The sequence below is a fragment of the Aythya marila genome (genome assembly GCF_965140915.1).
Source record: "Aythya marila genome assembly, chromosome: 4".
In the NCBI taxonomy this organism is placed as follows: domain Eukaryota; kingdom Metazoa; phylum Chordata; class Aves; order Anseriformes; family Anatidae; genus Aythya; species Aythya marila.
In genome coordinates, this window is record NC_139045.1 from 27,521,522 (window position 1) to 27,545,794 (window position 24,273).

The following is a 24,273-nucleotide window of genomic DNA, read 5'->3' on the forward strand; positions in this document are numbered from 1 at the left end:
ATGCAGAGGCTGCTTTGGAGAAAATTTTCAAGTAATTGAACTGTAATTCTAATTAGAAAGCACGTACAGAAACTCAAATGAAATAAAATACTGAACCTCAAACAGTTCAAAAATTTAGTCATGCATGCATAAAGCACAGAAGAAATTTTAAAGATGGATGGCTCAGAATAGAATATTGACTGTTTAGGGTTTTTTGTTTATTTTTGTTTTGTTGGTGGTGGTATTTTTTCCACAACAAAGTAAAGTTTCTTTCCTTATTAGTTGACCTACCCTGAAACATAACAGAATTTATATATGGACATGCATATACATATCTTTTGACAATTATACAAAATATTGAATTTATCATTTCAACTCAACACAAGCATTTAAATTTATGAAACAGAATTTTCTTTAAAAATATTATTATTGTAATATTATACATATCTACTAAATGTGCACAAATCATAAGGTTATTCTATCCCCATAAAGTCATTCGATACTTAGAAAATGATTGTATGAAGTATTGAAACCCACCGTTTGGATTTACACCATGCACATTTGAATTACAGAAAGTCCCAGAAAGTACAAACAGAATAGATGAAATTATTTTTTATGTGTTAAGATGTAGTCTGCCAAATTTAAATTGCAACAACAATATACTTTTGGCTAAAACATAGCCATTGTTTTAGGTTCAGGTACTGAGCTTGAACTGCTCAGAGAGCTTCAGCCAGTCAGTAAAACAGTGGGAATTAAAGAAATGTCCACCACTTGTCATGACGGTAAGTATTTTGACAAAACCCATCACGCAATAAATAAATAAATAAATAAACTGTAGTAATGTCCATTTGCCTTGATAAAAGATTTCAAAAACATACATGATATCCTAGCAACTAGACATCAGAAGTTTTCGATGCACACACCTCACCCTTTTCACTGTCTCATGTAATAAAAAGAGAATAATAAAATTCCAAACATGCATTCAAATCCTGACATAAAGCCTGAAAATACAACTGCTCAACAAAACATAGTAGATTTGAGCTCTTTTTTTTTTTCTTTTTTTTTTTTCCTGGCAGAAGTATATGCTCAGACAACTTTCAGAATATAGCTTTGTGATTGAAAGGGCAAGATAGTGTGTTTTGTGCTCTTGTCCGGATAGGTTTCTAGCTGTGAAAATGTAAAACCTTACCACATCAGGTTTCTTCTGATGGCTTTTGTTCCATGTCCAAATATTTTTTTCTGGAATCTTTCCTTCTGTCAAGAAGGAAAATCCCATGCTGTCAAGAGCCCTCTTTGTGGTCCCTTCCTCAATCTGCTTCTCCTAAAACAATACAAACTTTCATTAATACGTGAGGATACTTGAGAACACAGCTCCCTGGAGCATCTAAAGAAAGTGCCAGAAATGGGCCACATGGCACAAACCAATAAACTACAAAGCCATTTTATAAAGCTAGTTGTACAATAAAAACACATTCATTTAATGTCTCTTCTCTTCCACACTAAATATTTTCATTTTCAAAGCACTTCCTTATCCCACCAAATGAAACACTGTCTCTAGCTTTATCATTTGCTGTCAATGCCTTTTTGTAGAAAATCATCAAAATCACTGTTGGTTCTGCATGTGCAATAGACGTCTTTTGTCTGGTATGATATGCAATCAGTGCATATCGGTATTATTTTGGGTACTTCTTGACTTGTTCTTATTTTGATGCTATAAACCAGAGGACAATAAAGCCATTTGGATTCAGAGGCTGACACCAGGATGTATTTCACCCGCACAGTAATCAATAGTAGCCAGAGTTCACAAGGAAAGTGTGGATCACAGATCATTTCCTTTCCTTGGTTTGAGTATGAGTATAGACCATAATGTGCTGAGTGTCCTTTCCTGCAAATGGCATGCTAAAATGTATGCACTGATTCCAGTAAATTGAAAACTCCTAATTGACCCATCACACAAAATAGAACAACACAAAGGAAGTTGATTATAAATACATTGGAAGTGAAGGAGCACAAGGGTTGAGATGGCATATTGAGAGAGAATCAAGAAAGGCAAAAGCCCAAATCTACAAAAAGAGAGGGGCAAGTATTGGTGTCAGGCAAGTGTTGCCTTCAGAGCACAGTCAGCAGGAAGGACTGCTTCAGCTTCTCAGCAGGTTTCCAGGGCTAACATAAAATACTGTTAAATACTTTTCAACCCTGTGTACTGCCTGGTGTCAGGCTAGTGTACAACACGGCCCTCTCCTACATTAGTCACCTGGTGAGCATGTGGGTTATGGCTTTGTGTTTCCATTCTCTGTGAACATCTCCAAGCAGAGGGCCTAGGCAGTAGAAACTGATCCGCAGAGACAGGCACACCAGATACAACATAGCTGAAAAACGCTGACAACCCATACAACCTAACTCTCCAGCCACCCACATACTTCTGATTTTATTTTAAAAGACACCTGATTTCAGCAAGTTTCTCAACACCACAATTTGTGGCCCAGCCTGATTGAGCGGTTTTCAGGCCAGAGCCCTCCTTTTTGGCATTCCGTACATGATAGGCCTTGCACTGAGGTCAGCTGTGGGTGGCTAACCAACGTGTCCAGACACTGCTGTGGCTACATCTGATAGGTTACTTGCAGCTCACGTGCACAGTCGGTGTGATCTGGGAAAGGGCCACACTCTCAAAGGAGGACAATGAAACCATTGTATCAAGTATTTCCAGTACCTCTGGGCAAAGCTGCCCCACCATGTCTTACATTTACAAAAGAAGAAACTGAAACAAGCAGATCTATAGAAATTAAAATTAATAACCTATGCAAAGTTGATAAAGAAAACTAAGATCAAGAAAGTGTGTATATATGGCAGTGGCCAAAGTAAAAGGGAAAATGCTTAATAGTACAGGAAGATGAAAAGGCTGGTTCAGTGCAATGCTGTTTTATATCTGGGAAGACAGATGAGATACACTGTCTTATACAGAGAATGAACTTCTTTAGCATGGACCAGTAATTACATACGTCAAAAAAAGTGTGTGCTGAATAGAGCTAAATATTTTCAAATTCCACACAGGAGTCCCAGAAGAGTTTCTGAGACAATTTCAACCAATCGCTTTTATTTTCTGACTGAGGCTTTTTAATAACTTGAATCAACATCAGAAAACTGGAGCCATACCAATATTCTTTTGCCATTATTCAAAAGGTCATGCAAGATGAGCTGGGGAAAAGAAGGACAAATGGTCTGACGTCAGTCCAGAGACACAGAACTCAGATAAGATGTTTCATTTTTATAAGGTATTATTCATACCATAATACAACTATAGAATCATTCCTTCCCTTGGCCTGATGAACATCTTCCCAGGAGAGCTCCATTATAAAACGCCTGATAGCCACAGTCTTAAGGCACTTGCCAGGAAGACAGAAGGAGGACTTCTTACCAGCAGGAGGGGATAATATGGACCCTCTTCACACACCCCAGGGCAGTGTGCTAGCAGATTCCTGCAGTCGCTTCTTGCTCTCTTCTGTAAGAAAATTTTAATAAGAAAAAATTCAAGTTCTTCCACATCTGAACAGTGCACACAGTTTGCCCATCTCATCTTCAGGCAGCTGCGGTATTTAGTAACAGCTCACCTGCTTCAACACATGGGCAATGAAGGAAAGTATATACAAATCCATCTGCGAGGGTGTAACTGCAAATGTGCACACACAGGTACACTACCCATACCACCAGCGTGTCTCTCTTCTACCTTAATCCTTTGCTTTCCTTAGATATACAAATCAAAGCAATGTAAGTAGAGGTATTTTACATTTTAATTTAAGTAACAGGGATTTCTTCTTGTTATATATTTAAATTTCATCCACCTCATGTTATACTGAAATACATTGCAAATTGAATTATTATTTCTTTAATTTATAAAGTTCTCTATTGGCAGAACACATAAGAGAAATAATACAGGCTGAAAACCTGATTATTGAAAACGAACATTCAAGTCCAACAATAATTTATCTTGCTAACTTAAAGGCACTAATTTATTTTCCCCAAATGAAGTAGAAGTCATATTTTTAGAAAACAATAAAAAGCCTTCCTAGTAGCACCAATATCTGTGTCATCTCAAAAGAAACTGTATTCAGTACTGACGTATACATAATGTTATAGATGTGAAACTGTCCAAAGGTCAGTGCCCATAATGTTTGTATTAATTTTTTATACACAACTCTGTCAAAAGTTTCAGAGCTGCATGAGGTGTTTAAATGAATTTTCAAGAACTTCTAGGCCCTCAATTTGCATTAGAATCAAAACCTCAAGGACTTATCTAAACTTTGGGAGTATTTGGCCCTTGATCACATTTTTGAACACACATGGACAAAATTTTTATAAGCACTTAAATAAGTTAGAATCATAAATCCCATGACTTTAAGCCCACATGGGAACCCAAGCATTTAAGTTTTCTTGGCTTCTGGAAGTACTTTCTATCCAAAGTCATTCCTGATTACAAGAACAGATCTTAGTATTGGACTACAAGCTCATTGTTCCTTTATTTCAATTTATGTTTTTAAACATTATGGATCTGGACTTTTTTTTTTTATGTAAACAAAGCCTTTGAATAAATTTGTAAACCTGAATCCTATTATAATTACCTATTATTCTTTATTTAAGATCAAAATCAACAGAAATATTTTAAATGGACTTAATTGAAAACATAGCTTTAAAAGTCATTCCAACAGCTTTTTCATATCTCATTAAAGTAATGATTTTTCAGCCACTTTGAACACATGAACACAAGAAAATAGGTTTTCTGAATTAAAAAAAAAAAAAAAAAAAAAAAAAAAAAAAAGGCAGTATAGGGAAAATGGAATAGCTATTTACATATATACAACCTGAGATTTTATGCCTCTCATTTTAGATCTCTCTTCTGGGATGTTTTCTCACTGTTTCCTGAAAGAAAAATTTTATAATGCCACATAGAAACAAAGCTAAATAACTTCACTTTCCCAATAACCTATCTCATAACCCGAGCTGTACCTTCTCTTGGAGTGCAATTGCTCAGCCATCCCACCTGAAAGCAAAACTATACCTGCAAACTGCAGGTACTAGTGACAGTGGCTTAAGGTTTGTACCTGGTCCCTGTAGGAGCTATGCCACTGGTACCTAGCAGCCTCTGTGGACCAAAGCATTACCCATTCAGAAGCAGAAAACAAGAGACAGAACTTTAAAACAGTACACAACCCTTCACAGTCTATGATTTCCTGTGGTTCACATTTCCCTAGAAGCTGGAGAAAAACTCCAATTGCTTCACATTGCAATCCCCAGGATTTCTGTCCACATCTCACATCTGTCCCTGTCAGCAAGAGCAACAGACTCATAATTCCTGCTTGCATCCCTCTATCCTAACTGTCTTCTTCCCTCTCTCCAGAGAGCCCATTTAATGGTGCATCACTCCTTTGATCTCCTTATTCCCAGCTCAAATGAAACAGCTGTGTAACTCTGGGCTCTGTAGGCTTTGCCACTGCATCTCGCACTCGTCCAAGGGTCCATCCATGTTGCTTTCCTGCCTCTCTCCCAAAGGCTTCCTATTAGACAAGATCAATACAAAAGATATAATCACTTACTAGCTCATACTATTAACACATCGCCCTTTAATCAGTCCCCTAGGCAAAAGTCAAGAAACCGAAACTAGAGAGTAGGGGGAAGCAGTTGCTACAAATTCAGCTCATTAATGAGGTTCCATGTTAACTTTGTCTGAAAAAGAAGAATATTGTGATTAAAAAAATAAAAAACTCTAAGACATCCAGACAGTGCCAAGCCGTTGCACCCATGTGCAAAACTTTTAACACACACACGTACTTCATAAAGATATATTCATGTATCCAAAGATAAAAGTAGAAATATAATAAGAAAACAGGCTTGGCTTTAGCTGAATCCTCACATGACCCACTTGAAAAACTCAGCAGGTGGTAGCCCTAAATGACTGACATCTATGATCATCTGTTTAAAATATCTTTAGTATGAAAACGTAAGAAAGAAAATACTTGAAAAGTGTATTGTCCTATGTCCTAAAACAAGCAAATTAAAAATAAATAAATAAATAAATAAATAAATAAATAAATGAGATTTTAAAGAATATGCCACTTGCTATATATCATCTTCTTACTCCTTCCCTTTCAGACATCAGAATATTATTATTTTTGTCTGACTGAAACTTAATCCTCACGACATCATTAAGTTCTAGAAAGTAGTACAGATTTAAAATTTGTGAACATGAACATAATGCATATTCATACCTTGCTTTTCATCTCAAAGAATAATACAAAAGTGCACCTTCAAGAAATATCACTGTCCACTAGTCTTCTTTTTTTAACCAGAATCATTAGTTTACAATTCAGTGGGAAACCTCAGGGAAGTTTAGAACTGGGCTGAAATCTCTTCTGATTACAATAATATTATGTAAAAGTTGTTTTTTCTCCAAACAAAAGATAAACAGTTTCCCAAATGAATTCCTCCCCTCCTACCAGCACCATGTACTAACTCCCATGGAGAATTAAACTCAGGACCTTCAGAACAGATGGCAAAGACCTTATCTGCTTTCCAATCACAGCATGGGGCCATATAGGTTTGTCTGATAATGTACTCAAATTGAGGAAAAGGTTTCTTGACCTTTATATATCTATCAATATATCTAAATCCATCAAACAAATGCTTTTTAAATTTAATCTACAAGTTTAACTTTGACTTTTAAAATGTAATTTACAGAATTACCTATGGCAAAGGTTGTTCTGTAAACCACAGATGCTAAAGAAATTGTTTTCAGAATAGGGCTCTTCTAGCCATACGTTTTGTCAAATCTCAGGCACAATTTTTTTCTCTCTGTCTTTAATTAAAAGACACTTATTTTTCAGCATTTACTTTATATTGTTTCATAGCTTATTTTGTATCTCTATCTACATTTGTGCTTAAATTATGCCACATCTTTGGTACTGTGTTATAAAATGATCTCACTGTGAATTAGCAGATGAGTGCAGCTCAATTCTGACACTACACCAATCCAACAGCTCCGTTAGCTCTATTAAATTGTCATCTGCCCACCTACAAAATTCTTACAGGAAAAAGTGATAAAATCTTTTGCCCGAACTATGAAAAATATGTAGACTTCAGAGCAAAAGCAGCTGTTACCCTGAAGTACAGTTCTTTGCCTTTTCAGCTGTGATCTTAGCCAGTTAACACTTCAGTTTCTGAATGTTTCAGCTTTCATTTTAGTGCAATAGTCTTAAATTTGACACTGGTTAGGATATTATTGTGTGTTTCAAGTTTCTATTAAAACTCCTCTTTCATTTTTAGATGTTTTTAAAGGTAATAAAATTAGGTTTAGGGCAATTTTATAATATTAAATATACAAGGAAAAACAGATGAAACAGATGAAAAAGTTTTGAAGTGTGAGGGAGTGAGAATCGCTAGCTGGTGGTAGTAGTGATCTGACGGTTCTTGGGGTGCTAGGTGATATGTATTGCTGGGCTTCCTGTAGTCTCTACTAGAAGGATATTTGTTCAACATAATCTTGTGTTTGTTTTTTTTTTTTTCTAGAATTCTTGTTAAAACTCTCAGGGAACCACATATGCTTCCTACAGGGGAAAACAAAAGAGAAAGAGAAAGAAAAAGTAAATTAAAGAATAAGGAAAAAGAGGGTCTCATTAAATTCACTTAAAATATTTCCTCACTAATACTTCTAGCAACCATATTTTTGCTGTTTGGATCACAGCAACAACAGCAGTGGAGGCTTAGAAAGCTTGTTCTAATTAACTCACACATGTTCTTTCCCATAGAGGCAACTACAATGGGACCATTCAGATGTTTACAAAGGAACTAACAAAACTTGTAGGGATGTACACGAGTAGGTAAGAAGGATTGCAATGTATAATTTCCTCATATAAACATTGTCTGTGCATCAAAGTAACTGTCATTAGCTGGGAAGAGATTAAGGTCCTGTTTACCTACTGCAAAATCCTTTTTCTGCTCATGACCTAAATATCTTAGAGTCCCCTGCAGCCACTCTGACTCCATACCAAATCACATATGCGTCTTCTTCCTATATTGCTGTTGTGCTGATTTATTCTTGCAGCCAGGAGCCCTGTCTTTATTACATGTGATGGATTCCTCATGACTTTCTTATACAATCAGCGAGATTTTACACTTCATTAGAGGCTAACATACAGACTTACGTAAGGAAAAAAGTCTGAGCAAACCATCTTAGTACCAAAATCCAAAGCTTGTCATAGAAGAGGTTTGTGGTAGACCCCACTAATAAAGTGCTCAATGCTCATGCATGCCCTGCAATCAGCAAAATAATTCTAGACTTGATTGATATTGGCTTGTCCCTGGTGTTCTCTGCAGTGCAGCACAGAGATGCCCCAAATAATTCTGCGTTAAATAGGTTGAAAAAAAAAAATAGTTTAGCAAAATGTCTTAGATACATATAGTAATCATGTACATCTAGACAACTGTAGTATTTCAGCATAATCTGAACACCTCAATCTGACTGAGCAAAGGCATTTGCAATATGGTTAACAAAACTGCTCAGAAAATGAAGCTTTCAGCCCACATCTTCCATTGCTGCTTCTGGGCAAATGTTTTCCACTGTGTGATGTCCAGGCACAATTTGGGGTTAGGGTAAGAAAAAATAAAAAGTAAGAAAGGTAGAAGATAAAATGGGATCATGAAGAACAGTCTAGCAAATAGGTATTTGTTAAAATATCTGTGATAATTTGTAATGAATTATGTAACTTGTGAAAAAGGATTAGCGTAGACTATTGCTACATGGTATATCTAGGGCAAACAAAGATATTTTTAGTTAAGAACATAACTTTAATATCTTGCTTTTTGTATGAATGTCCTCTTTGGTCTTGAATTGGCCCACCCTGAATACTACAAGCACTTTCCTCTTTGTGAAGCTTCTATTGTGTTCTCCCACAATAGAAAGGAAATGGGGGAAGAAAGAGAAAGAAGGCTAGCCACAAGGCTGACCACAATGAGACCGGCCATTCTTCTGTTAGGGCACTAATGCTAATGGACTGAAAACATATTGGCAAGGTTATTTCCCCTTCTGAAATTTCAAAACAGCAACTTACAAAGGTATATTTTGTAGACCTATTAGGTGGAGTGATATTAAGCTAAAACCAGAAAGTATTTCACAAACAGTAAATCCCTACTTTCAAGGCATATCTATACATGTTCAGTCTGAGAAAAGTCAGGCAGCTCTTTAAAATCCAAAACTGATATTTTACTATATTTCTTCATTTTTAGCCCTGTATGCATGCCCAGATTTTGTCTGATGTTTACAAATCCTGATTCTGTCTTTTCCAATTTCCAGCAGAATAGGGCTTTAAGACACAATTGCTTCTTCCTCTGAATATTATTTTCCCACTTCTTTTAAACATTAAGAAATTGTCTCTCATTATAAAGATTCTGTAGGAATCTTTAGAGGAAAAGTTCACTTTAGAAAGTGGTGCAGAATTGAAGACAAGAACAAATCCTCAGCTCTCACAACTCCAGTATTGATCTTTATTGGCTCTTTCCTTATGACCCGAAGCATAACCATCAAAAGAAATCACCCACAGATAAATGTGCTTACTGTAGATAAATTAAACTTGCTCACTCTTGCCTTCCTTGTTAAATGCAGAAAAGATTTTACCAGAAAACCTTTTCAGTAAATAAAACTATAAACATTCTTACAGGTCTATAACAAAGATTTGCAATGCATTGTCTAGCAAGGGGGTGCACTAGGGCCTGCCTTAGTACAACCTAGATGAGAGATCAGAGTCAGACAGTCCGCGGCATGAAGGACAGGAAATTTGCTTTTTACAACCCATTGTTATCCCAACCGGTTTCTTAAAGACAGAATAAGCAAACGAACTACTTCAGGATTAGACCTGCTGGTATGGTATAAAGAAAGTATATATATTTATGTATGTATATAAATATATATTAAAAACAAATAGTGTTAAGTTGCTATACAAGTTGTGATCCTATCTTAATGACTGTGTAAGTGAAAGGTTAACAGTCATTTCAAAAGGAATTCTGTATTAGAAATATTTCACTTTTTTTTTCATCCACAGATATTCGTTATATCACCACTTTCATATTCAGTTTGAGAATTTTAAAATAAGAAAAAAATTGCATTAAATCAGTAACACACAAAGTATCCCTACATCATTTTGACTATGTTAACCTCAATAAGTACAATATTTCTGGACTCTAGACTCCAGTGTTCATTAGAAGTACTTTTGCTTTCGGCTGCATTCCCATCCTTCTCTTCATCATAAGAACTGGTTATTCCAATCAGTTATCTGTGCAAAACTTTACTAAAATGGGAAGGATTTAAAAATATTTAGGTTGAACTAATGATATTTTGGGTTCCAGTTGGTTTATCTATCTTTTATCCAGAACATCTTATAACAGAAAAAGAAAGAGAGAGAGAGAGAGATCTGACATTGTCAGATCCTGTTTTGAGGTTTTTCTACTTGCACTCCTAGTTACCAAGAAGTAAAAGTAACGTTAAGGAGGAAATTAGAGGGACACAATAAATGCAGAATTCCATATTCCTAATCATTTCAGGTAGCTGGCTTACAACTTCAAGGAAGGAATTTCCTTCCTTTCCGAAGTTTTTAATCTTTGTCATTAATTTTCTAAATGCTATCTTCAATCTATAAGTGATGATTAACTGTCTCAGGAGAGATTCTGATATCTGAAGCCAATTTAAACAACTGTGTCATGAATTTGATAAAATCAGACTATATTAGATTCTTCTTAATAATCAAAAATTCTCAGCCTTTTCATCTGTGGGTGTGGGTTTTGGGTTGTGTTTTTTTTTGTTTGTTTGTTTGTTTTATTTTGTTTTGAAATTAGAAGTTTCATCAGAACCTCAGAAAACTAAGTAAGCTACTACTTTTTTATCTCTGGTTTAGTTCCATTGATTTCATAGGGAATAAATAAAATGTACTAAGCTAGCAGTGGCTAAATGGAACAAATGAAAGAGTCTCCCTTTATGATCAAATCATATTTTTAGAAATTGTGTCTTCAGCATTGTTTTCTGTAACCATAACAGACTTGGCTGAAAACTGAAGAACAATACAAGCTGATCACCTGTAGGCACCATCAGTAGATAGCCTAGCCAACAAACACACATAGAGCACACATAGCCACATAGAGACCTGGCTTTCTTTTTTAATGTGGAAAGGCATTAGTAACCATGTGACATGGTCTTTCTTTCCTCTTACTTCTCCTTCTTCTCTTCTAAAAATGGCAGTGAGGAAGCTTATTTTAAAGATTCAGTTCGATAACAATCAAAATGAAACCAATTATTTTATTTCCTTTGTCTTCCTTGTTTTGTTTTTAAGTCTAACACTGTGATTTTTCTCTGAGTATCTGAGAATCCCTGGGGTTTTTAAAGCATTGTGGGTTTTTTTGTTTGTTTGTTTGTTTGTTTGTTTTGTTATTGGTGGTGGTTTTATTTTGTTTTTCTCTCACCCTAGTATCCTTTCCTGCCCAGTGAAATCTTAGTTCCATTCAAGTTAATGGAAACTTCTAACAGAACAGAACAGTTTTTGTTATTGTGTACTCATAACAGAAACCATATTTTGCAAAATTCTGTTCATGAATAGATCCAGCTCTAGGTACTAGAGAACTCCTCCTACACCAACACCCACACCTCCCCAACCAACTGTATGTCCCTGTCTATTTTTCTCACTATCTACATTTCTTCCCAGAACTAAGATTTTATTCTTTATATTTCTGCAAAAGAGAATCAGTCTTCTACAGATGCTGCCACTTCAAAACATATGCAGCTTATGGGTTGCATTATCACTTTGGAAAACATGTTGAGACTAGAGTAGCTGATCACCTCTCTGCACATTATCTATAATCAACAACAACATGAAACTCTCAGATCTTACGCCAGCTCTAAGGGTTTATCGAGAATATAAGAGAAATTTATTCATGTTTTTGTAATTATTTATCGTGTAAACCTTAGCTTTGACTAGCCAAGTACAATTCAGTGTAAAAAAAAATCCCTCATATATGAACTACTCTATATTTCTCTTTATAAAGAATCCAAAATGACTTTAAATTACTTTAATTGGTTCAGTCTAGGAAGCAACTGCTGGCCGTTTTATGCCAGGGGCTTCATTCTGCAGTACAGGCAACAGATTCACTTTTTGGCTTACTACCAAAATTGTCAAACAGAGCATGTAACTAAAATAATGTATACTTATCTTTTGCTCTTGTCCAGCTGAAAGGTATATGTGACTATGGTGCCACAGCTGGTCATTCAGCAGAGCTTTACCTCTCCTGTTGAAGAAGGTAGTTGAACAGCCTGAAAGCAACTGCTGCATTTCCAAGAATAGTTTAAAAAGCAGTGGCCTGGAAGCAGAGGAAAAGCAGAGGAAGTGTTTCTGTTCCTATTACCAGTCTGTAAACCTGTGGATGTTGTACACACGTGTGCACATGCTTCTCTGTACTCTGTAATAACTCTATAGAAGTTAAATGTGAACAGCCATTGGTTTGGTAGGCTTCTTCCACAGAGGATAGAATGAATAGGCAGAGTCCCTTCAAAGTATATTATTTGCTTAAATTGCTGTTTCTGTGTGTGCATCATGCTGTAATCAAATCAAGTCACTTCAGTGTTTATTGGATTAGGTATAATGATATGACTAGAAAAACACAAGTCATCATTATACATTAGCAGTTCACACCCAGTATTAGTTATCTCAAATAGAGAAAGATGTGTCTGGAAAGTCTGCATGAAAGAAAACAAACATCTCTAATACAAGTTTTGGCAACAAATTTAATATGAAAATGCATTTTAAATTGCTTTTAAAATGATGGAAATTCCTGCTGACAAAGACACATACTGTGCAGAGAAGCACATATTGCATCTGCCTGGGCAACATGGGGACCCTTTATGCTGAGTAAAGTGGAATGTCTGGTTCCAACTCCTTTCTGTGGTCAGGCTGTGCACCAACTTTGATGAAAAAAAAGAACAGAGCAATTTTATTTTTTTGTTTCATTTAAGAAAAATAAATGAGAAGTTAGTCTGTGTGGCTCCAATCATGCATTAATTTCCTGTGTAAAAGAAAATTTTCTCTCTGTTGTGAGAGGGAGCCACTGAGGAGTGAGTTCAAGACTGGTTCTGGCATTTACTGTTGGGACAGGGCTTTTTACAAGTGCACATAAGCAGGTAGACCAAGGTGGCTAAGCATGGACTGGGTTCCAGGTGACTCAATAATTAGGTACTATGCTGACAGAAAACTAAGGTGGAAAACCAAGCTATTGTCCAAGATTTTGGAAGAATGTCCATGTTCCCCAGGAGAGTAAGTCAAAAGCACAATCCAAAGGCAGGCAAGTGATAAAATCAGCATAGCAGCAGGAATTGCATACGTGGGTGTGCTTGAAGTTGGCCTTGGTGTTCCACAGCAGGAGCTGGTGTAGAAATACAGTTCTCAAATGTAGGGCTACAGATCAGGAGCTAGAACAAGGGGATGAACCCAATGTATTTTCATTATGGCTTGAAGAAGGAGCTTTCATTAAGTGGTTTGTTGGCAAACTCATTAACTATTAGCTTTTGCCTTTTTTTTTTTTCCTTCCTCACCTGCATATGGACTTGTCACAAAGTGACATTGTTAGAAGAGTGTTGCAGAAAACATTCCCAAGTAGAAGCTTGTTCACTGACTGAAGCACAGAAATTGTATATGCCATAATATATAATGCTTGTACACATGATCACCAAGCCTCATACTTAGGGGCTGATAATATCTGCTGAAAATGTCATTATAAACAAAGAAAGAGTCTCCTAGAAGCAAAAAAAATTGCAAAAGAGAAAGCATTAACATTGCCTTCTGAATTACATAGACTTACAACATACAGTTTCAGGTAGTATAGACATACATGTATTTTCCCATACTTATCTATCTCACCTCTTCGTGTGATATTTCTATGATTAAAATGTCTGTTATTGCACTATTGTTTCCAGGTATCTTGCTAACTACTAAAACAACATAACTGCTATTTTTAGCTAATTTTCAGTAAATTATAATATTTCCAAAGGCCAGAACTTGAATATTTTATAACCATTACATGATACTGTCATACACGGTTCACTGAAGAGATCTCATAGACGTCACAGCTATAAAATTCATACACCTCGCTTATTAGAAGGTCAACATGTTTTTTGACACCCTGCTGAGTTTGTTAGGCTACATGTTTATTTATAGGTCTTCCTTTTGTATACAACTTATTTTCCAGTAGAATTGCACAGCATAGAGAAAAAGATAATATATGATGCAGATTAACAATGAAAATAGCATGAAATAGAAATACTTTTCTGTGCTCATACAGGAAAGATCAAATCAAAATATTCCATTTTTAGTAATTCAGTTGGATTCCCACACAATCTATGTAGCTGCATGAAATCCGTGTGAATTGCCTAAAGCAGAAAAAAACATTCAACCTCCATTTCCAATTTTAGTTCTTCTAACCCTTAATTTCTTAGGCATACCGCTATCTCCATTTCAACTAGTCACATATCTTACCACTATACAACCCAACCTGTATGACTTATAACAACACAGTTCCATTTTCAGAATAATAAAAAATAAAAAATACTAGATTATAATAGAATTTATGGAAGAGGTTTGCAAACTATCATCACAGTCAGGTTCCATAAACTAAGCTCTTCCCTAAAATCCCTTGCTATCTGTGCAGTTGCACCAGCAGAACAAATGAATCAACCTAAAAGCCACATCCTGTTCAAAATTCATGATGCCCTCAGGACCAAACAGAATATTTAGACATATTTATGTGTGAAATACAGTATCATCAATGAAGGGACAGAACTTTACTGTGCTTGTCATTATCACAGGAAATGTAATCATTAACCATGCAAACATTGTTGTCATAATGTTTAAAGACAAACACATGTATAGTAACTGCAGGCTTTCACCCAGTAAAGAGCAGTCTTGTCTTCCAAAAAATTCTGAGAAGAACTTTTCTATGCACATATTTTTTTTCTGGTCATCTTAGTGAGGTAATATTTCAAAAGTAAGTAATTACTTTTTTCTATTAAAAAAAAAAAAAAATTAAGAAACAAAGTAATGTTAATATCAAAATTTGAAACTGTTATAATTTTCAGGAGCTATCTTGCAGCTACTTAAACATGCTACAGACTGAAAAGCTTAATTTTCTTAAGCTTGTGGTCTGAATTTTATAATACAGAAAGACCTGTTTGCCTGATTTTTATCTTTGAAATAGATTTGTACTTCCTGATGTTCAATAATGTACTTCCTGAAGTGTTCAATAATATATAATTGTTGATTTTATAGAGCAACACTATGAGGGCAACCGTAGATACACACAGACTTTTTCTGTAAAGATGGGAAGGGGAATACAAAATACAAAGGAGAAAAGACTTAGGAAAATAGTCTGACTCTAAAGACAAAAAACTGTTTTTCAAAGGATATCCCTTATGCTGACAGTCTGCTCTAGCTTGATCTTGCTAGTGTCAAGTCAAGAGAACCAAGCTGGCCAAAGAAAACTCAGTTGATACCATATTTTAGCAGGTCATTGAGCTTTTGGGGGTGAAAAGGAGAGAGGCTATGAAGCTAATCCAGATGAGATATCTAATCTCTTGTTTATGTTCCACTGTGATAAAGTCATTTCAGAACAACAGTAATAATGAAAAAGCAAGGAAGTTTAAAAAAGTGGAAGGACAGAAAAAAAGGGGGGGAGCAGTTTTTGATTGTCATTTTGTTTTGGCAGATAACAATACAAAGTTCAAAGGCCATGAATATTAACAAAATGCTTCTAAAACAATGAACTTTTAATATCACTAGTGCATACATTGAAGGACATACCAAGCAGTGTTAAAAGGGTGTTAAAATAAGAATGTCCCAGACAACAACTTGATCAACTAATACAGGGTGGATACAGGATGAAAGCTATCTTCTCAGCCCAATACTTTTACTTCTCACTTTTTTTTTCCAACTCAATGCAAACTTTAAGGACAGATTCAAAAAATTCACCCACAGCCTATCACCCACATTTCAACTATGACTGTAGCTGAAAGAATGTCATATTGCCAACTTCTGAAAATTTCCACAACTGATACTTTCTAAGAATAATAATTTCTGTGCGTAACATCCTTACTCTTTCATAATGTTATGGAATTCCCAGTTTTGTACAACACATAATTTTCAAAATATTCAAAATATTGAAAATTTCAAAATATTTCAAAATATTTTCAAAAAATTTTCACTTGCTCTGCTCTCGTAAAAAGGGTCTAAAATGAATCTAATGTACTTCTTACTTATTAAGTGCACAATAGCTACAGGTACTCTTCACCTCCGTGAATATCTAGTTATTCCTTTGAATAATTGCTAAATTTTATTTTCTCGGGGGGGGGCGGGGGAGGGGTGAAGGAGAAAAAAAGAGAGAAAACAAAGAGGTCTTATAGACTAAATTATTTTAAGATGATACATAAATGTATTAACAGTCTCTTATGAAATATAAGTTGATTATGAAACTAAAGAGTTTCTGAACTTCCCATGTAATTTCTAGAAGCAGCTCAGCAATCTGAACGATGCACCCGGCAGACTGAAGAGAAACTGGGTGTTCAATGTTCAGTCAAGAAGGTCCAGAAAGTTCCCAGAGCTCCTATTTGCCTGCTCTGCTTGGAACAATGTGATAAATCATTTAAAATATACAAAGGAAATTGTCAACAGTAACTACCCTATTAAAATTAACATTCCTGAAGATAATTTTCTGAAATCATATGCATCTTCAATGTTAGGTGAACAATCCCTCTGTAATGGTTATCTTATTCAAATGACAGCTGTACCATGCCATACTTTCTAAAGATTGCTTCTACAGTGTATTTGTCCCTAGAAGAATAGTTGCATGGCCTAGTATCACAAATCAACAGCTGCAGCTGTAACACATCCAGTCCCTCAGTAGCATTTAGCAGTTTATATAGTAAGCTTTTTGCACAGTTTGAATGTGATTTACTTTTAATGTTGTTTTACTTCGGTCTTTCCCAGACACAGTGAAATTTTGCTTCAACAGTTTTGCTGTTTTCTGTGTTTTTGCATACGTGGCAGATTCAGATGTAAACGCATGAACCCTTCTATAATGGATATATTTTGTTGCTAGTCTTCTCACTGGTAAAGAACATATGCATTCCAAGAGCTCCCTTGTTACTCTTCAGACATGGGTGAATACTGTAAACTAAGTACTCAGAAATATGTATTACACTGAAAACCATGAATTCACCTCAGTGGTATTTATGACCTTTTGTATTTATTTTCAAAAAAACATTTGGGTATTTTTCAGCCAAAATGCTTGTGGAAAACAAGAAGTCTCATGAGTACTTGTACAAAGGCTCACGCCTAGGAATGTTCATTAGGGCTTTCTCAAACCTCTGATTTCTCTTCTTCAGTCATCTGGTTGCCGACCACAAATATTAGTCAGTGAACAGTTAGCTGAGAGTCTGATAGAAATATTAAATCTTAGCTGAAAATAATATCTCAAACACATCCTTTGTTCATTGATTCGTGGCCATGGTCAGTCAGGGAATTATTTTGTGTGTCCACAGAAAGTCAGCTAGTCACCGAGTATCTGCTATATCACAATCGAAGTAGGAATGCATAGTCCCTGTCATATATTGCATTTAAACAGTTGTTGTGCAAATATTTTTCTGGGAGGGAACAGGATGACCCTTAAATTGTGCTACACAATGAAACAGAAAGCTTGCCACTATAGAAAGTAATCGGTTTTCTTCCATGTTGAAAGCTTCCAAATACATTTTGTTTTAGAGATAATTCATAAAGGAAAAGCAGTTTCTAATATTGTCAGTTTGAGAAAATTTGCACTGTGCAAATTCTTCATGAAAACCTTTTAATCTTAGCAAAGGTTTTTAAAATGACAAGATGACTGGAATGGGTTCAAGGAACTTGTATTAGCCAGACAACTTAAATAATCCTTTTTACACTTTATATACACAATTCACACTTTTAAAAGATATGTTTGATATCAATTTTCTGATTCACTAACAAGTCCAGATAGTCAGTGTATTTTCCTCAATATGTCAAGAAAGAATTACTAACAATTTCAATGAAATTAGATATTTGGGGAGAAGACTGAAATATGCAATTAAACTACAAAAGAATAAAAGACTCTGTGTTTGAATACGGAGAATGCTCCAGCTCAAATTCACGAAAGATATTTTGGGGTGAAACTCCTTCCCCAACATGTAAGGACTGCACAAAACATATCCTTAGCTCTGAAATTCATATACAAACCTGAGGCACTACCAATGCTCACGTGCTTAATTGCTACAGGCAATGGTTGTTAAATGCATTCTAAGCATTGTAAGTAAAAGGGTATAAGAGCAAAATACAGTATAAGCTGTCTTTGAATCAGTATAATTTGGGGTAATAAGGTTCAATCATAAAATACATGAATATTTTGTGCAGCTCAAGGTATGTTTTTGCATATAGATAGACCTATTCATATGTAAATAACTTTGTAAGTACAGTCACTGCATGCAGACATTTATAATACTTTACTTTCTTTGTTCATTGATTTATTTTATTAAGCTATGGTTAGTCCATATTTAGAGTCCAAATTATTGGCAGATGTTAACAAACTTTGAAACCTTCAATATGGATCTTATTTGGAAGAGAGAACACAATTATGAAATGTGAACTTCTACTCTTTACTTTTTCACTACTCTAAATTTAACGGTTAAAAATAATAAAAAACAAATAAGTTTCATAAGTTTCCAGCAGAGATTTCATTCTCATGCCAAGTTTTGTATTCATTTAACCCAACCTGACAGATATAGCCAAGTTATAATAAAAGTAATAACTTGGAAATTAAAACAATTAAAGATTAACACTGTATTGTAGTTTGAAGCTCTTTTGCTCATCTGTTTTTCATAGATTTTTTCATTGATTTTCATAGATTAATTTAACAGAGGAAATCTTTATTTCATTAACAACAAAAATTAGTTCTTCCCCAGAAAACTGCCTTATGCTTGGGAGATTTGAAACTGAATGACCAAGATTCAAGAGAAAATGTATTTTCATCTTTAAAAATTCTATACTTCAAAGCAAAAACGTTAAAATTTAATATTTATGTTTGTAGACTCCTAACAGATCAAGCTATGGTTTTGGCATACAAAAAAGAAAGACTAATAACGGGTATTTAACTGAATACATTTGGATAACATTCAAACATAACCAGTGACCAGCAGCATTCAATGAGCATCCACCTAATTGTGATACTAAATCACAGCAGAAACTGGAAACCCATTATGACTAAAATGAAAACCAACATGAACATTGACATAGCCCTTGGAGGGTAAATCCTTCATAATTCAAACCTGAATCCCTTCCATTTTTCTTGGGCTCAGTTTCTCAGACTATAGTTATTTCAGTAGTGGTTATGGTACACCGCTGTTCTCTATTCTGTGTGATCCTCCCTCCCAAATAATGCATGAAAAACAGAAGAAAAGGAAACATTACTGTGACAATCCCATAATGGCAGAGGTTTCTTCAAAATAGGGCTTGTAAGACTCATTCTGTGGTTCAGACATTCCTTTTTTACTAGGAAATATAAATCTTCTCCCTTTGAGGAGACAGTATATTACAAATTAGTTATCCTTCAACAGACAAAAGACGACTCTGGACGCTCCTTGCTCCAAATAAGTCAAAATCTTTTACTAAATAGATCACTAAAACTAGACAAACTTCCACTTACTACATAAACTACTTTGAGATTTTATCTTTAAATAACAGACACTGATTTTAGGATACATACAAACAAACAAAGACATGTCCATATATACTATTTTTCTCTTTCCCCTAGACTGTTTTCCAAATCAACGGGACAATTCACAGACAATGTTCATTAGTCATATATGAATGGCACTAATAGACAGAAACACACACACACAAAGAAAAATAGTATTTTTAAGTTAGAAATCAAGAAGAAAAACATTAAATTACAGTTCTGAACAGTCATACTGACTTTAAGCAAGTGCACTTCCATGTACTCCTGTACATATACTACCATACCCACTGTGGCAAGAAGAAAATTACTTCTTATGTGACAATCCCTTTTCTCTTGTTCCCATCTACATTAGCTTTTCTAAAATGTATGAAAATTTTGTAAAAATTTTTAAGAGTCACCTAGGTTATGTAGACTAAATGATTGAATTTCAGCTTTTTAGCTAATGTAATACAAGCAACAAATCATTTATTATTTCTTATCTGATCTATACTTAATATAAACTTCTTCCATCCTTGGTTGCCCAAGGAAGGTCCAAGACTTTCAAATATTGTTCCATAGGCATCAGAAAACCAGATGTTTTGTATACATCTCCGTTTTTCTCTATTCCTATTTAGAACAGGCAGAGAGTACCTAAATAGTTCAAAAGGTTAGAAATAAGAGCTTTCATTCACCTCATGTGAACATATCTATAGCATATATTAATAAATATATATATGGTATATATTAATATATATATATTTTTTTTTTTGAGAATCCTCTTTTGCAACAAATTTTCCCTAAAGAGTTTGTTAAACATGCTCATCTATTACCTTATGGAGCAACTCAGAATAAATATAAATTACCTAACAATATAGACGAATATTAAAATAATGAAAAATATCAGTGGTGGGTTATAGTTCAGTTTGCACTTTTATAAACTACTTTTCATCTTTTCCTTTAAAAAAAAAAAATGTCGACATGTTTCTGAAATTTTCCATATAGGAACAGAAAACAGGAAAAGCCACAAGAAAAGCATAAATTGAGAGCATGTACACAACCCAGAGCTGAACATCTCATCATGACACCCATAATTTAGGACGAGTTAAAATACTGTTCTTTATGCATTGCACACAACTGAGTATGACACCATCACCCAACAAGAACCACCATCATGACAGCCACTGTTACACAGGATACAGATTAGTTCAGACCTGTGAGGCCTGTCCATAGTACAGTGCAATTGCAAGGGCAGTACTTGCAGCTTGACACTCTTTCTCCCTCCTGCATTGGCTGCCAAATTTGACTTCCTGCACTTGCCTGGATGGCATACCACTGATACTGCAGATTCATCTCACCTCCCGTTTGGAGCTTCTGGCTCTCTCCATCCCTGTGTAAAGCAATAGGGTCTGGATGCTGGGCTGAGAGGAGGCAGACAACTGCTGGGGCAATGTTTGCTCCTCCAACCATTATTCACCGTCTCTTCCAGGGAAAATCCTGGCTGTCTTGATATGTGATTGCATAGTGGTTACACACTACTTCCACAGCAGTAATAGTGCAGGCAAATGAAAGTCTCCAAAGTCCTGTTTCTGTGAATGTTATAGAAGCTGAAAATACATAGCACAGGAAGAGGTGAGGAAGAATAACTTCAGTGAGGGAAAAAGCACCACTTTTTTCCACAATCTTTTTTCCAGATATCTGTGAGGTTTGACCCTCAAAGTAAAGACTGCTATATCTTGCATGTGAGTTTCACAAAACCAAGAGTTGCACTGAGAGGTAGGTAGGAAGCGCAGAGCCATAAATGTACACTGAATATAGATGCGATCCATCCATTGCAAAATCCAAACCTGGATACCTTAGCTAAGGGCTTTTAATTACACCTAAAAATTCTTTAAACTGTGCAACCCATTCAAAATTTACATTGAGATATTAGCATACTCTCTCCATCAATTATATTCTCTGAAATCAGAATTGCCCATGATATATTTTTATATACATTTTATACATACATATTTATATATATACTTATATATTTATACACATATATATCTCCAGGGACACGTTATAGAAAAAACTAGAATTAGACTGAGCAACTCAAGCTTATTCTAGAAATGTGTTCTGTACAACATTTTTGATTAGAAGAGCTTTCTCTTGCCTGATCTTCCAGACAAAGGTGAATGGTGAACATGTCAATACATATTGCATGAGTATACCACAACAGAATTCCAAAGACTATAATCACAGAAGGAGGAGGTAATAATAAAGAGTTATTTAAATTCATAGTAGCTATTTTCAACCATAGTGCTGGCCAATTATAGGAAAGAATTGTGAGAGTGAACTTGAAGCCCAGTCCAAGGCACAGTACATGTCCCTGTCCATTTTATTATTTCACATATAAAGAATATTATAAGCAATAGAAGACTGTAACAGTTATTACAGTTATTGAATCTTTTACATTTCCCACAGCTCTTCTTAAGAAGAAAACCAATGTCACAAAAAGTGAAGATCAAATTGAACTTTACTTTTTGGTGTTCTAGTACTAAAATATTTACATGACTTTTCAGGATATCTATGTGCACAACTAACTTCTTAAAAATCATATTAGTATGATAAGAAACCTTTTAAAATAGAAGTTGCATTATAAATATTCTTCTGTATTAATGAATATCAGCAAAAATTTTAGGTAACTAACAAAGTATAGAATACAACTAAAGAAATTATTTTCATTTAACCTTATCCTTACCTCATCAAAACTTCTCTTGGCATGCAGACTAACTGCAATTAGCTACAGAGTGTCTTCAAGTGTATTTCATGGAAAGCATGCTGGAGCTATCAAAATGCAGCCCTTTCTATCCTATTTTCAAGTGTTTGTTTGGCCTTGGAAATGTTAGGAACATGATGAAACTTTAATAGTCTGCAAGAAGAATGGGACACAATCATATCCTACTCTTAGTTACTGACCTTGTGTATGTCTTAGGACTGAGATACTTCTCTGGGAGCTGTTACGGGAACGAAGATGAACATTTGCAGCAGCTGGAGCTCTGCAAAGAATAACCCAGAGTGGCATTGCACACAAACAGGCAAACAGTAGCTTCTTCTAAACAAATGAAATTTGGTGCAGAGGGGAAATTCCAGCCGCTGAATCCTATGTTATATACTACAGTTTGAACAAAATCCCAGAAACAAGCCTGTCCCACGCTGTGTGACACATCTTCCCATTATAAACAATAAATAAAATCAGCTCTAAATTAGCTGGAATTGTAAATTCTCTAATTAACGGGTGGCTTTGGTCAAGTCCACGCAGCTGACCCGCCCAGATCTGCGAACAGATGGCTAATGACAGCCTAGGAAATCCAAATGCTTCTGATGATTTGTCACATCTCCAAGCTGTGGTGACAAGTGCCCCCCAACACCTGCTGCAGCTCCAACTTACAATCTTGAATGTTATTGACGATTGCAGCTAAGGTGGGTTTTTTTCCCCATGTGGTCATAGCAAAAAGCTTTTCAGGCAGCTATTTAAAGCAATTCTTCATCTAAATTAAGCATATGGATGCATGTGCTGCATAAGGAAGGGGAAAAAAAAACACTGTGAGTTATGAAGTTATATAACAGTTTGGAAAATACTTTGTATCCCAGACAGTTTACAGTGGGTTCCAACAGAGACATGTTGGAGTTACAAATTAAAAAGCTTTGGCATTTTTCCAGGCAATAATTTATCTTCCCTGGGTGAATCATTATATTTGCTTGGCTTAGATTACAGTGTCGGGTCATTAAAAAACATTCTGGTTCCTCCACCAGACTGCAATAGCTTGCATTAATCACAGCTGGAACCACACACCACATTTAAAAAAATAATTAATTAATTAATTAAAAAAAAAAAATAGTTCAATATTGGCTAAAAATTGATGATGAAGGAAATTTTCATGATCAGTTCCCTGCAACTGTATTAGAAAAAAGAAGTGTAGGCAACTTTTATGTTTGTTCAAACCTTATTAAAACAACAGCTTTATCTTCCCAAACCATAAGTGAAGCATTTGCAGTGTCGGGCCTGACCCTGATCTTCTGTATATTCTCTGCTTAAAGGACATGAGCAGGAAATGGTCAGCTTAGGGACACAATGAAAGGAAACACAGCAGCAAAGGTTTCACTGATAACATGTGATTTGAAGTCAGTGAGCAGATTCAGTCATTCATCCAGCTGTTTGGGCCAAAGTCTATACAGCACTCTGCTGACTCCTACAAGACTGTGTCACGAAAACATGTGGAAGACTGACGCTTGACATGGGCAAGGCAGGGAAAGCAGAGTGCTTTCACACCATCAGATGCTGTGGCTCAGTTATTTCATGCCAGAATCAAGGAAAATTATGATAGTTTAAGAATATTTGTTTTTCTAAGAGTTAACTGGGCCAAATAGAGATAGGATGCTGATGTGAGGGTGTATTCACATGTCAGTGCTTGAGTATCACTAGGTATAATGCAGGTCAGAGCCAAAACAGCAAAGTATTCC